The sequence below is a fragment of the Hippoglossus hippoglossus genome, chromosome 1 (genome assembly GCF_009819705.1).
Source record: "Hippoglossus hippoglossus isolate fHipHip1 chromosome 1, fHipHip1.pri, whole genome shotgun sequence".
NCBI classification, from domain to species: domain Eukaryota; kingdom Metazoa; phylum Chordata; class Actinopteri; order Pleuronectiformes; family Pleuronectidae; genus Hippoglossus; species Hippoglossus hippoglossus.
Window position 1 is genome coordinate 21005567 of NC_047151.1, and position 14275 is coordinate 21019841.

At 41.1% G+C, this 14275-nt stretch overlaps 1 protein-coding gene across 13 annotated transcripts in view; it reads right to left on the reverse strand.

The window, feature by feature from the left end:
- gab1 (GRB2-associated binding protein 1) overlaps positions 1-14275 on the reverse strand; it is a 50560-nt gene that overhangs the window by 20137 nt on the left and 16148 nt on the right. The window contains exon 1 of one of the 13 annotated variants that reach the window (XM_034592051.1): positions 11228-11372. The exons of 10 other annotated variants lie outside the window; for them this stretch is intronic. The gene's annotated coding sequence lies outside the window, so the exon portion shown is untranslated. Of the gene's footprint in view, positions 1-819; positions 1105-5276; positions 5405-11227; positions 11373-14275 lie in introns of those variants that run through there. 2 more of the 13 variants (XM_034592052.1, XM_034592050.1) reach the window with 2 other exon arrangements.

The following is a 14275-nucleotide window of genomic DNA, read 5'->3' on the forward strand; positions in this document are numbered from 1 at the left end:
GTGGTTTGCGATTCCACAAGAGATTCTGCACCTGCTGCTACATTAGCATGGTTACACTACTAGCTCGAGGATGACAAGCTGTGTAGTAGCTGGAACATCTCTCCACCATCTGTGGGCAGTCACATTCACACAGATTTCCTCGTGCACATTTGCTCTGTTTTCTGCCACTGATTTGTTCCCAACACTCAGCACCAGACACTTGCATAAAAACAAGCATTTATATAGTAAAAAGCAAATGAAAACACTGTTCAAATAAGAGATGAAATCCTAATATGTAGGCGCCATCATACCTACGAATTTAGTCTCAACTACATTTATACACACACAAGATGCAAGGTAAGCGGGAGAAATCAGAACACAATTGGAGAGCACATTTACACACACTACATCTACCCTGTTACATTGACACCCAGCTGTAGTCAGTTAACAGATTACTTTACTACCTCTTACGTATTTTTTAAGATACTATTGTTTTTTACCATGAAAAAAACGGCATGCATCCACGCTTTTATGAAAGACCAGGCCAAGAAATCTTCTCTAAACTACAATACTTAAACTAGGTTACTAGTTTACATGGCCTTACAAGACCCTGCATCACTGAGAATGATTAGGCTGACAGAAAAAACATCAACAACACCAATGTCCATCAAAACAGCCTTACTCAAAAGCTTTTCCACACACTGTTGTTTTAAGTGCATGTAAAAACATTTGATATCAACATGACGGATATCAAACACACCAGAGTACTTTCAAACCCATGCCACATACACACATTTGGCCAGTATGACAACATGAGCTTTGCCACACACCAGTACATACCTCCTGCCAAGGCTTACAGAGAAGACGATGTCACCTCTGGTCCTGCTTTTACTATCAAATAATCCATTGTAGCCAGCGTGGAATAGAAGGTTAACCCTAAAAAGTCAATGCCAGATAGCAGTGTCAACAACTGGCAGATAAAGATGCATCCATTTCTGCTTTCCTTAATACACCAACAGATTTGGAGCCGCTTATCTTATCCAACAATCAAAGCCCACTTCAGTTTGTGGGAGTCTAGTGTTCACTGCCCCACAGTTAGGAATGGGACGGCATGGGACGATACTGGACTGGGTTGGGGAGGGCTCCTCTGGCATGGCAGCTGTCCCCGCCAACCCCTTTCTCTCCCCCTCCCCCTCCCCCCACTTCCTGGTGTCCCAGTGTCTTCTGATAGGGTCAGACACAGGAAGGGACCCAATATTCGCCCGTGGGGGACGGACAGAGATGGTATTGAGGGTCTGACTGAGATTATGATAGGGGAAGGGGAGGGTGGGAGGTTTGGGACAAGATGCCAACTGAGTGGAGTCACACTGCCGTCAGAGGCCTCGAGATCCAACATCACTGGATCATGACAAAGGCTAAAGGTCTTATCCAACTCAACCAGGAACAAAAGGTCTCATCCTACTCAGCCAAAAGGCAAAAGGTCCCATCCAACGCTCAGCATGAAAGAGAATACATGTAGTAAAAAAGTTAGTAACATTAAGTGTCAAACTATTTCTTTTAGACTGGAATCAACAGAAACAATACTCCAAAAGTCAAAGTCTGTGCACTCCTCTAGTCCTTTATTGTTATTTCTGTTGTGCCACTAATCATTCTTTTTGGTAATCATTTATCAACGGCTTTGCTTTGTCTATGGACAAAAGCCACGAAAGTACAGTCACAAGCTCAAAACAAAGCCCAAACTCAGACGATGCAGGAAACTTGTCCGCAATATTAACATGTGACAACGAATCATGAGGATGGAAAGAGATAACATTCGAAAAGACATGGCACCGAGGTCAAGGAATAACAAGAAATGAAATGTATTGTAATCTTTGTCATGAAATTACCTCTATCAGCACATGAAATTGTGGTCTTATCAAACAGCCCCATAACGATGTGTTAATATGCCTCAGCCTTCAAATATCAGACATTAGAAAAGTCCTGCTTGGCACTACATCATCACCAAAATATACAGTATACTCGCGGAAGTAAAGAAATGAAAGAGACAATATGGAATCACACTTTGAATAAAAATGACAGTGAGATTTGACCAAGCATACAATGGAATAGGCTCCATGTTTTGGTATGCAGCTGATAAAAGAGACCACATCAGCCTCCTACAACAGGAATTAGTCTAATTCATTCGTTAAATACATGAAACTAGTTGCAAGTGAAGCATCCTGCCAACGCCACCGCTTAAGCTCCACCTACTCCAGTTTTATTGCGCTTAAAAGGCTAATTGTGCTCCATGGTTTAGATAGCTTAATGCAGCTTAAAAAGCCCTTAAGTGCTCTAATTGCTAATGTGAATTTGCTCTCATCACAGGCTGTTAAACTGCATAATTAAACTCCTCCTCTATATCTCTAATGGTAAATGGTACAGAGACATATGGGGTTATGTATTCCTGCAGCAGCAGCAGTTGGGAAATCACACAAGACTGTCTCATCAGGACATGGTGTTGGACAATATGTGAATAGTGGCATTAGAGATTTTTAAACACTAATGCAGCAGCAAACAAATATGTCCTATGTAAAGATATAGTGGGGTTGCATGTTTTCCCTTCTCTCCCCATTTCATACTTATGTTGTCCTTTCAATTAAGACAGATGATTCTTTCAGTGTTCATCATTCAGTAGGTTTCTAGTGGGAGTTGAATTGCAGCCGTTTCCTGTTGAAAACCATCGTGTCTCTCACTCTCTTGAGCAGATACGGGACATCGGAAGAGGCTGCTTTTGAATGTTCAAGTATTTTCTATTGTGTCATGACTTGACTAAGTGAGAAATTCCACATATCAGCCACAAGATTAAAACATTTTAAATGCTGGGGGGGATGAGTGATAAATCTCAGATATTTAGTTTTATGGATTTTACCTGTGTCAATAAACTACATTAGATTTCTGTTTATATTATCAGCTGGGCTCTCTCCAGCTCAGTTACGTGCTAGCTTTAGCTTAGCTCACACACTCTGGATGCAGAGTTAGCACTAAGCAGCATGCGAGTGGCCGGGCCATCTGTCCTATCTGAGTGGGATGTGGGTAAATGACCTGCAACCCAGCTGCACTGACTCATCCTGACTAGCACAGCTTCTCTGTTTGTTCCTCAGAAAAACACAGCGATGGGGACGGAGCGAGGGAGCGACGGGGCGCAGGATGAGCACAGGGTGAAGACGGGGGAGAGAAGGTCAAGATTTTTGGTGATAACAGAACAAATTAGTATGTGCTATCATTGCATCTGCCAGAAATCCACACCAGACATGGCCACGCAGAAACCAGACCACCTTTTGTGGACAGTGGATATGACAAGAAGAAAAAAAATACTCGCACAGTGTATCTCACACAAGCAGGATATTAAACACACAATAGATTCCAGAGTTCCAGTATTGATCTGTTTACTTTGCAGGGCAGTCTCATTAGAGGGAATGAGGTCACATTGAGGGAGGTGAGAAAAATGTAAATAAATCAGGTGTTATCTTACTCAGCGTCCGTGTGGAAGAGCATACATGAATTTCATTACTTACTGCTATATTAGAAAATATTTCCCTTTTATTTGATTTCCTGTAATAGCTCCTTAATAAATACTAGTTTTCTAATGACAATATCTAGGAAGAATCTGGAAACATCCCATGATTCAGGAAGAGTCAATGAAAGGTTACACTAAAGCAACACCAAAACAGTAACAGTAATTTTTAGTTTAAAATCATGAATGACACGACTACATCACAATATCTCTTCCTTTGCACTGTCAGATTCTAGCAATCATGTGGCATGGAGGGACATACTGTGGGTGTTTGGAGAAACAAAAATAGGGAGTGAATTTCAGAGAGTGCATTTGACATTTTCAGCTATTTGGGCAAATATTTGGAATATCAAATGGCTGCATCTGCTGACGCAGAAACGCAACGAACCTACAAAACAATTCCATGACACTGCAGTCTGACACAAATGCATTAAACAAATATGCAATCTTGCCGACCACAGTGCTTCCCTAAGCCTCACTATCAGGGCCCTACGACTGCGCTGAACAAAGACTGTTCTAAGAGAGAAGTGTCGAGCGCGTCAGAGGTTTTGGCGCTCTTGGCCTTGGTGACGAGGTCTGCAGAAAGAGAAGGAGAGGAGGGACAAAAGCTCCTCTATGCTGAGTGCCGCAAATTGTATAAATCAATCTTTGTTAGCGAGACATGACTGGGATTCTTGCTAAACAGCTATTTTTACTTCCTTGAGCACCAGCGAGGGCAGTTAACGTACAAGTAAGAGTGCGTGTCCTTTGGCTAAGTGAGTGTTCAGCGAGCGTCATCAGCCCTCCGCCTGCTGGAAGGACAAGGGACTTCCATGAAAGATGTGCATGCATGGGGTCCAGCATCGTACACTGTGGTTAATAGTCAGCCAAATTCTACCACCACTCTCTGACTCTGAGGTAAACACTCTTGATTTGTACTGGTGAGATCACCGTCATGTTGTTTGATAAATTCACTGCACGCTCGACCTGACATGAACTATGGCTGGCACAACAGCTGGTAAGCACAAAGGACAAAGTAAATAAGTGTCTGAATACCAGTTCCTCAATAAACTACACCAGCTTTCACCTTAGAAAGATTCCAGGTGTATCCGTGTTTACGAGAGAGAGAGAGAGAGAGAGAGAGAGAGAGAGAGAGAGAGAGAGAGAGAGAGAGAGAGATTCTATGGGCAGCACTTTTTCTATGAGGGGCAAGGACACTTCGGCGTGCAGTTAGGGAAGACTGGGATCGAGCCGCTAACCTTCTGGTTGGAGGACGACCGCTTTACCCCACAGCCACAGCCGTTTGTGTTATCAATTAGGCGTCTACAGGATTGCTGTACAAATTGTATTGCACGTGTACAGTGACAGTAAAAATGAATGAATCTATTAATATAATCTATTAATATGAATTAATACTAATTCAGTCTGTTTTAGACATAATGCAGAGTGGACTATATTTAGCTTAAAGCAATACAATCATCACGTTACATCTCATTTAGAGTTAAAGTAAACAAACTCCTGACAGTATACAAACATCCAGTGTCACAACCTTGTACCTTAGAAACAACCTTAGAAACAAGCAACTGACATTTGCAGCTTAATGTTTTTTCTACTTCTCATGCATTGCATAAAGACTAACCGCCATCACCGAAACTGAGAGTGCACCATAAGGAACAAATATAATTTTAAAAATGACAAATATCACCTTTAAATCTTACGTACGATGATGAATACTTTGTATATCAGTGAATAACAGTGAGCCTACCTTCCAAGCTTGTAGCAGTTAAGTGCTGTTATGAGAGAACAAGCATGTTGTTGTTGTTGTTTTTAGTTTTTGCGCCTAAGTTGTGACGTTATCATGTTGCTCTGTGTGTGTGTGTGTGTGTGTGTGTGTGTGTGTGTGTGTGTGTGTGTGTGTGTGTGTGTGTGTGTGTGTGTGTGTGTGTGTGTGTGTGTGTCGGCAGTTTGAGATCGCTCCCTCCCCTGACTTCCTGTTCTATGTAATCAGGTTGTCCCAGACCCTCTTAACTGCCACGGCTAAATCAGAGGGGGAGGGACAACGAGAGACCAGAGGGTTTGTGTTTAGTTTACAGCAATGTAGTGGGAGTGCACCCCGACATATTCAACAATTATTACTATTACTATTACCAATTATTCCATCTTTGTAACAGTCTGGCTCTTTTTTATAATCATGACTATCAGTTATTATTCAAATCAATATCCTATTCTAATTTTACCCAATTAAACAAATTAAACATTTGATTGAAAGTAAAATTGAAGATAAACAACCTGTCTCTTTAGTTCTATTGATTTAGACTGATCTTTCACAGTGTTATATCCTAACCAACATTAAAGACATCACATTAAGCAGGTCAAGATGGCTTTAAAACCTTCCTTTTCTCACCTTTCATGTTCCCTTTCCTAATTGAATGAAGCCCAAAGCCCTGTCCCCAGATTACAGCAATGAAATATCCATGTCTTCATTTACATTCAGCTCAAGCTCATAATTATGGACAAATCACTTTCTTTGCATCTCTCTTTCTGGTGTTGCATCTGAAGGCTCCATCCTCTTCCCTGGATGTGAGCCTCCCTCTGCTTCCTGTGGAGACTTTACGATTCTGTTTCCCATCTGCACTCTCAATAGAAACGAGGTCAGAGATGCCACAGCATGGACAGCTTCCTCTACACGGCCGCTTCACAAAAGGTCTCCCTTGGCAGAGCAGTGACCCCAAACACTAATTCTGCAAAGATACCCTGTCTAAGTCAGGAAATATAAGAAGTGTGCCGAGTGCATAAACCCAGATTTTAACCCAATACTGAGGTCCTGCAATTTCTATTCTGCTTTAGAGTCCAGGTTGCAAGTACTCAAACTTGTTTACTAACTTAACAAATGCATGTTGGAGGAAATAATGTGCATTTCATCAAGTTGTGATGTAATATGTATGTTGAACTACTTCTACCGCAACAGGGCTGCAGATAGGAAATAATTATAGAAAAACAACCAGGAAAATCCGAGATGATTTGATGATTTTGTCCACCACTCAATTCCTCAGACATGTCTTTACCACACCTAGGAAACAGTGAAGGATAATAATGAAAAGTTAAAGTGTGTCATACTGTATGATATGAGCAAAATCTCACTTATCAAAATAGATAATTGCATATAATATATACTATGATATGGCACATTTTCTGTAAATTTGAACTTGTGAGGTAATATATTTGCAGGTGTAAGTTACAACAGCAGCTTTTATCTCCCATCTCTGAGATTTGTTGTGATAAGGTGCATCAAGGACAGAAGCCTGTTGCAACATCAGACTGTGGTTTGTTTTGAGAACTCGACTGTGCTTTGGCTCTCATCCACAGACTCTCTGTGTGTGTGTGTCTGTGTGTTGTTTGACATAATTCTTGCATAAGTGGTAAAATAGGTTAGTGGTGTTATTAGTTTGTTGTGGGGACACAGTCTGTTGCATAAGTACATTTTTATGGACTTTCAAAACACCACCATGCCACTGAAGAAGCTCCTTGTTTTGTCTTGGCTGGTCTGAGTCCTCCGGTTTGGAATTATCTACTTTCATATAATTTACCTGCTTGCATCAGTGCCATGCGGAAGAATATCCAAAAGACAAAAAGGTATTGCCGTTGACAGCAAAATAAACGCTTCGTATCGCACAGTCATGTAATACTGTCTTCATACAAACAACCGACAAAGATTATCCACCAAAATAAACCATTTAGTAGGAAATAATATAATAAAAGTATGCTTTCCTAGCACCCATAATAGGAGGGAGGCCAAAGAAAGCAGAGGAAATTAACAAGGAGAAATAGAGTGAGAACAGTGTTAAAGATAGGACCACCCAGACAAACAGACTGAAGTAAGAGCAACATTAGCTTATCTGTGCCTGTGTGTGTGTCCTATTGAACACTTGCACGTCCATCCCAAGAACACCCACAACAACCCAAGAAATTAACTCCCGGGTGTCTCTGAACTTATCAATTATCATTCACATCCACAGCACAGCGCTGCTCCCATGTGAGAGTCAACCTCTTCATTTCATTCCCTCTCCGAGAGAAACACAAGAACAAAAGCTTTGTTGCACTGAAACATCACATCCTTGCTTTGTGTGCGTCCAACCCATCTTCCCACACAGGTCAGAGACACAACAGTGAGGATCTCAAGTCTTGATTCTTCCACAAGAACCAAAGCTAAAATCCAGAAATCCTCAGAAACAAGACATCAATTTTTGATCATCTGCAAACACTTGGACTGCAGCTAACCCTGCATTAACACAACAAGGCCTCACAAACGACATATGCTCCTAATAACCCATATTCTAGTTTATGTTTTGTATTAAATACCACATGACAGATTATCACAAGGGGCGTTTTCACACCCGAAAGTGCAGACTTTTATTTTGAGAACATATACTGTATATATATTTATATCCTTTTTTTACCATATTAAATGAGGTAAAACGGCAGTTTGAAAATGCTGTAGCTGATTATGGACACATTAGATTTTTTATCTTTCATTTAGACTTCAGAGTTGTGAACCTCAATTTAAGAATTTTCTCAAGATATAATTATATAAAATTATCATAAATAATAATCATGTATTATTACAGAACCAGATAGCAAATAATAATAATATAATATTGTTATAATGAGGATCTGTAAAGAAACTGGCGCAGCAATGTGAGCCTGCACCAGCCTCTGTACAGGCAACAAGGCCAAATAAGTTGGCTCCATACCAACAACACAGAACAGTTGTTTTATGCAGCTGGGTTTACGGTGGAGGTAACATTTGTGCATTCCTACTTTGCCAGAAATAAACTGGTGAACCGACATCTGTTGTGTAATGTAAAGACAGTGTGTATGTGTGTGTACAAGTTATAGCTCAGTTTATGTTGAATCATCAGATCAACACCAAGTTTCAGCAGCTGCGTCTACATAAGGAGCTCCTCCTGTGAGTGCATCACTTAGACATCATCCGATATATATATATATATGTGCGCTCATCATCGGTGTATCGATCCATAAGGAGCAGCTACTCTACGATCAAAACAAGCAAGTTCCCTCCTTTCATCAGCCACACAAACCATCGCTCCCACAGTCGCTGCGCTTTCATGTGCAGCTGTGAAATTCTCACCCAGCCAGGCGCCATCTGACCCTGGCCCTAACAATCTACGGTAACTGTCCAAAGAACACAGACCCTGGTAGTCATACTGCTATCTTTGCAAACAGTGCACACAAAGACCAACATTCAAATGAAAGCACGTCTGAAGGCCGAACAGGTGTTCTTAATTCTCGGTCTGCAGCAGGTGACCTACAACAACAAGACAATGTCACGGTTCTTCAAACTATTTTACGTCTCAAACTAAATAATCAGGCTGAAAACAGAAAACCACAACCTCCCTGACAGTGGGTCTAAGTTACAGAAGCAGGAGCTGGAAGTACTTAATGCTGTTTAAACTAGAAATATGAGCAGACTTCAGCTTTTTCCACAAAACTTTGATGAAAAATATCTGCAGAGGAAATAATGGTGCTTACCAATGTGTTCAATGGCAGGTATTACATTCTCTCAGGTCTTGTTGGAGACGTATTCTCAACCAAATGTGTGGTTCCTCGGACCTATTCCTGACAGTCCACAACCATGGTCCTGCTGTTAGTCCATTGGCTTAAACAACCGTGCAACTGTGCAACTGCTGTCGTAGCTGCACTGACTCTTTCTCGTTGGGCGGGGACAGGAACTCTCAGTGAAGTAATGATTCCATATCATTCATTAGAGTATCCACAGATAGAGGGAGGAGACAGAGAGAGAGAAGGTGGGGAAGATGTAAGAGAAGAGAGCCTGAGGAAGTGAAGAAGGGATGAAGTAGTTCTGTGCTGCGATTGTCTTGTTATACAACAAGAACGGTTCAATTAAATTTCTGTCAACACCTCCCCAGCCTCTCTTCACAGTGTTCAGGCTTACACTGTGCTCACGGGGTAAAGCATTAACTCAGAGGGAGCAGGTTTAAACATTAACGCAGCTTCACATCATGTATGACTGAGGGAGCACAGAAGTGTCAGTAGTTGCGTTTAATAAAGGGAAACTGTTGAGCACTCGCAGTATTCGCCTTTTCATCAAAACTAAACCCACTACCTCTGACTGTGTTTTCCAGGAAACATGGGGCTTTGTGAAACAGAGAAAAAGAGAGAAAAAACACACACAAGGCAAAAAAACATCCCTTAGTGGAAGTTTCCACTTTGTTAGCGCTTTTTATCTTCCTGGTCATCTGTTCCCCAAACACACTCTGAGCAAAAAGATTTCCTGTTTTGCCTCCTTTTGTCACTGTGGTCGCATTTGGGGGTTTGTCAGATGCTAACTTTAGAATCGCTTCTATATTAACGTCTTACTTTGGCTAATGTCTCACAGTTTGTCCAGAAAACAATGCACCTGGATAGTGATGGTCTCGTCTTTCCTATGCTGCACTAAAACACTTAACATCTTTGCTTTGAGAGGAGAAAGCAGAGAAGGAATCACAGCTGCACCATGAAAACTCAATAACCCAAGTTGATGATTTGCTCACATTATACAGCAGGTGGGTTTTTTTGCAAAATGTTTGACCTCCGTTGCAGGAACAAATCCCTGTTTTGAACCTCTTGGTCTGGTCTGGTCTAAAATAATACTAATGCATATATACAGTTTGCGTATAGCAGCATTATTCTGGTTCCACTAAAACAATAATCACACACGTCCTTGTTTGCAGCCATCAACCCGTAAACTGTAATAGCATGGAAATCTGTTTTTTTCTGAATGAGTGACCAACCCAGAGATAAAAGTAAAAGTTTACAATGATGACAGTTTTTAACTGTTTGTACTGAGCTACTTATTATGCACAGAAAAATAGCTGCAGACAAGCTGGTAAACTGCTTCAGTTGTGTTTAAACATAACATGCATCTCCACGCTGTCAGGTGACAGAACTATACAATAACCACTAAAATAACTAACTAACCATCAGAACAAAGTGGCACCTTATTGCAGAGAAACGATTTCTAGAGAAGATGTAAATATTCTAAGAGAATGAAGTTTGTTTACTATCAGTTTGCTGTGTCAAGATTTCTGGTAGGAATACAACACAAACACACAAGAGCTGTCAGTGCTCTCGCTGGAAGTGGTGGCAGACTCATGATGGCTATTTCCTTGCAAGGGCAACGCTGTCTTATTTTTATGGGACTTAATTCAGAAAAAACAAACTGTACTCAACAACAATATCTCGTTGAGTCATTCCTCGCAACACACTGCCTGATCTTCATTTAGTGCACGTAATCACATGCTCCTTAATAAACATACACTCCTTTGTAAGTATGCAATCAATTTTAAATTGTCAGCAATTTCTATACAATTCACTAAAGGATTTATTGTGCTTTAATTGCTGTGCAATTATTGACGCTCTTGACGAGCCTATTCCCAAAACAACCCCACGATCAAGGTGGCTTTCTGGTTACGTAAGAGTCATGAATCTTCCATCCATACTTTTGCACAAAATATTTCCCATGCTAATGTTGGCAGAATAATCATTTGATAGTTTACTCCAGCTCTGACCTTCTGCTGCGAGTCACAAAACTAATTAATTGGTTGAAACGGTATTCAAATCATCAAAATAAAAAACGGAAAAAGCTGAGAATAACAAGGTCAGTGGTTATTAAAAACACAAGTCATATCTCTGTACCTGGTTCTGAAGAGTCCAAGCTTTGCCCGGAGCGAAATGTTTTGAGGGAAGCGAGGTAAGCCAGCTGCTGACCAGCCACTGTTGTCGAGCGAGTATGGCCACTTTTCCTGCCTACACTGCTGACTTCCCTCCCCTCCTCTTACTCCGTAAAGTCTGCAACACCCTGCTCCAATAACCCCTGACCCACAGGAAGTAGACACAATGGACTGAAAATAACATACCACCTCCCCTGGCAACAACTGCCCACCCCAACACCCATTTCACGCCGCTTCTTCAGTGCAGCACACCTACAACATGCTGGCTGCAGATAGGTGGGTAGAACCCAAAAATATCAACATTGCAGTGCTCAACATTCTGTGCCCACATGCCAAAAAGTGCACTGTGAATTTTCCAGAGTGGTGTTTGATTCACTCCTGCACATGCGTCAGTCAGTACAAACAGGTCAGTCTACAATAATCCAGACTCCATATAGGAGGTATTTTCTACATGTGAAGTCCTGATAAGAGCTTGCAGTGGCACAGCCTTGCATGTCTCAGTGAAGCACAGGATTTCACACCACAGCAGGTTGTGGGTTGAGCGGCAGACTCGTAACAGTCCTGCTTCTTCCTGCAGGGGGACCACTACATGGTGAGATGGATGACTTCTTGAAATCCTGACCCCAAAAGCATCTGTGGTTGAGTGTGTGGACGTACGCGTGTTTATTTATGTGAGTGTTTGGCTTATTTACTTCATATTAACTTTCTTTAAAAGAAAGTGAAGCTTATAGTTTTTGTATTTAAGATTTATTTTATTTAACACAATTGATGATTAACACCCCCCCCCCCAAAAAAAAGAGATGGATACTAGGTACCATGTTAACTCGTTTAGTCCACTCTGTGTGTGCGTCTAACCTAATCCTTATCCGTGCAGTGAGCAGCAGCAGTCTAATCCAATGAGACCAATGAAAATTATTCCAAATCACATTTAGCGGCCAGTGAGAGGTTGCCTTCGACATGATCTAATTAGCCCCTCTCCTGCTAGAGTCCGTCCAGGAGGAAATGGCTTGAGATGCCGCATGCAGAGATAAGGAAATGGACTCTGATACACACTTGTGTGTCGGCAGTGGTGTTGCTTTCAAAGACGTGGTGCCTGGTTACTCAGCAGAACAGAAGATAAAACAAGGTTCAAGTGAAGTTACATTACCAGTTATTCTAGTAAATGAATATTTCAAGCCATTTCATTATTAGGGGAATAAGTGAACGGTGAATTTGCATATTAGAAACACAACATGTTGATTGTTAGTGGGTGAATTAACCGTGTTAGTGTCCTGTTCTATGAGCTGAGCTGTCGAGCATGCCTTGGCTTGTTCCTCAGCCGACTTAATATGACACACCTCCTTTTTCAACCAGTCCCCTGAAACTGGTACACACCTCCACTCTCTATTGTCACATTCAGATGATACTGCTTCACGTTCAGTTGAAAGGGAATGTGCGTGGTGTGAACACATACCTGAGAGGTTGTGTGCTGCGTGTGCGTTCATGTGATTTCCATACAGTGATTCATGTTTAGCGTAGAATGTGTGGAATCCTTCCCACAGATGCAGGCAGCAATGGTGACAACGCAATATCTTTTTTCCAACTAAACTATTATGCAAATGACAAAACCACGTCAGTTTTTTTTTTCCTTTTAAATTACCCTTCTCTTTTGCTGCGTGTCGGCCTCTGTGGGTGTGTGTGTGCATGCCTGTAGATTTGTTCTAAAAGCCTGAAGTCATTCGTACTCAGCTCCCCTGCACTCACATATTTTCTCTAATGCATGCACCTGCAAAGAGGCCGAATGGCAGGTTCTGACCCCACTGTTAATACCATATTTATCCATTAACTGCTTTTCAAGATGCATGTATATTCAAATAAACTGCTCTGATCTCATCCCTCTGATTTGACCTTAGGAGACTCAAAACAAAACTAAAAGCAGCCTTCCTTCATGATGACGAGGAGAACAACGTGCAGTTAACAGTTTGATGGAGAGAAGAAAATTCAATACACAAATACTAAAGCAACCTCATATTTTCTTGATTGATAGCACAAGTCTGAGTCTGTACACCCTGCGAATGATGAGTTGCATACATAAAGCTACCCTATAAATAACAAGTCTGAATAAGAATAATTTAAATATATTAGTTGTTTGTGAGAGGAGATAGGCAAAGCCAAAATCATAGCCAGCCAAAATTTGCTGTATTGCTTAAGTATCTTTGCCACTTTCTTGTAATTCATTGTTATCGCTCCTCAAGCGAGGTGTAAAGCCCATGTTGGCTTGTGGTGGCAGGAGCAAAATCCAGGTCACCAATCAATACCTTTTACCCTGCAGAGTAGGAAACAACATTAAGCTTATAGGACACAGAGAAAGAGGTTGTGCATCTACTGTTACCAACACGGAACAGGTTCTGTTCCGGTTCTCACACCCACTATAAAATAAAATACAACAGTACTCCCTAATTCGGTTACCAAAAGGAACCAAGGCTTTTCTAATGTGAACAGTTACAGTGAACTAACATATTCTAATCTTTGGCCAGAGGATGAAGAAGACAAGGAGGAAGAAATACTGAGTGAGAAATACTTGATAAAAGATGCTACTAACAAATACAGTATCTGTAACTATAACATCTCGCTACTGGAATGCTGCATAACAATAGTTTCCCGAGTTTCAAGAACCAAAGTTTATTTGGTGGAAAAAGGGGATAAAGGTTCCCTCGCTTAAACCTTCTGGTCCAGTTTTGGTAAAATTCATACATTTATAAATTGCAGTAAAAGAGATCGTTTCCGTTTCATTTCAGGGTCTTTATAACCATTTTACTGCCTATCCAGACACTAAATAACTGCCAATGACCTAATTCATTTCTTGGCAAAAAATGACATCAGCCGCTTATTGACGGAACAATTGTTTGACTGTCTTACGTTTAACTGCTCATCTAAAAGAAACATACTGACAGAAAGACACTGTTACTCCCTGACTAATGCACTAACACCACAATTACTATGGCTCCTTTATACAGTATATAGCCAATGGGAA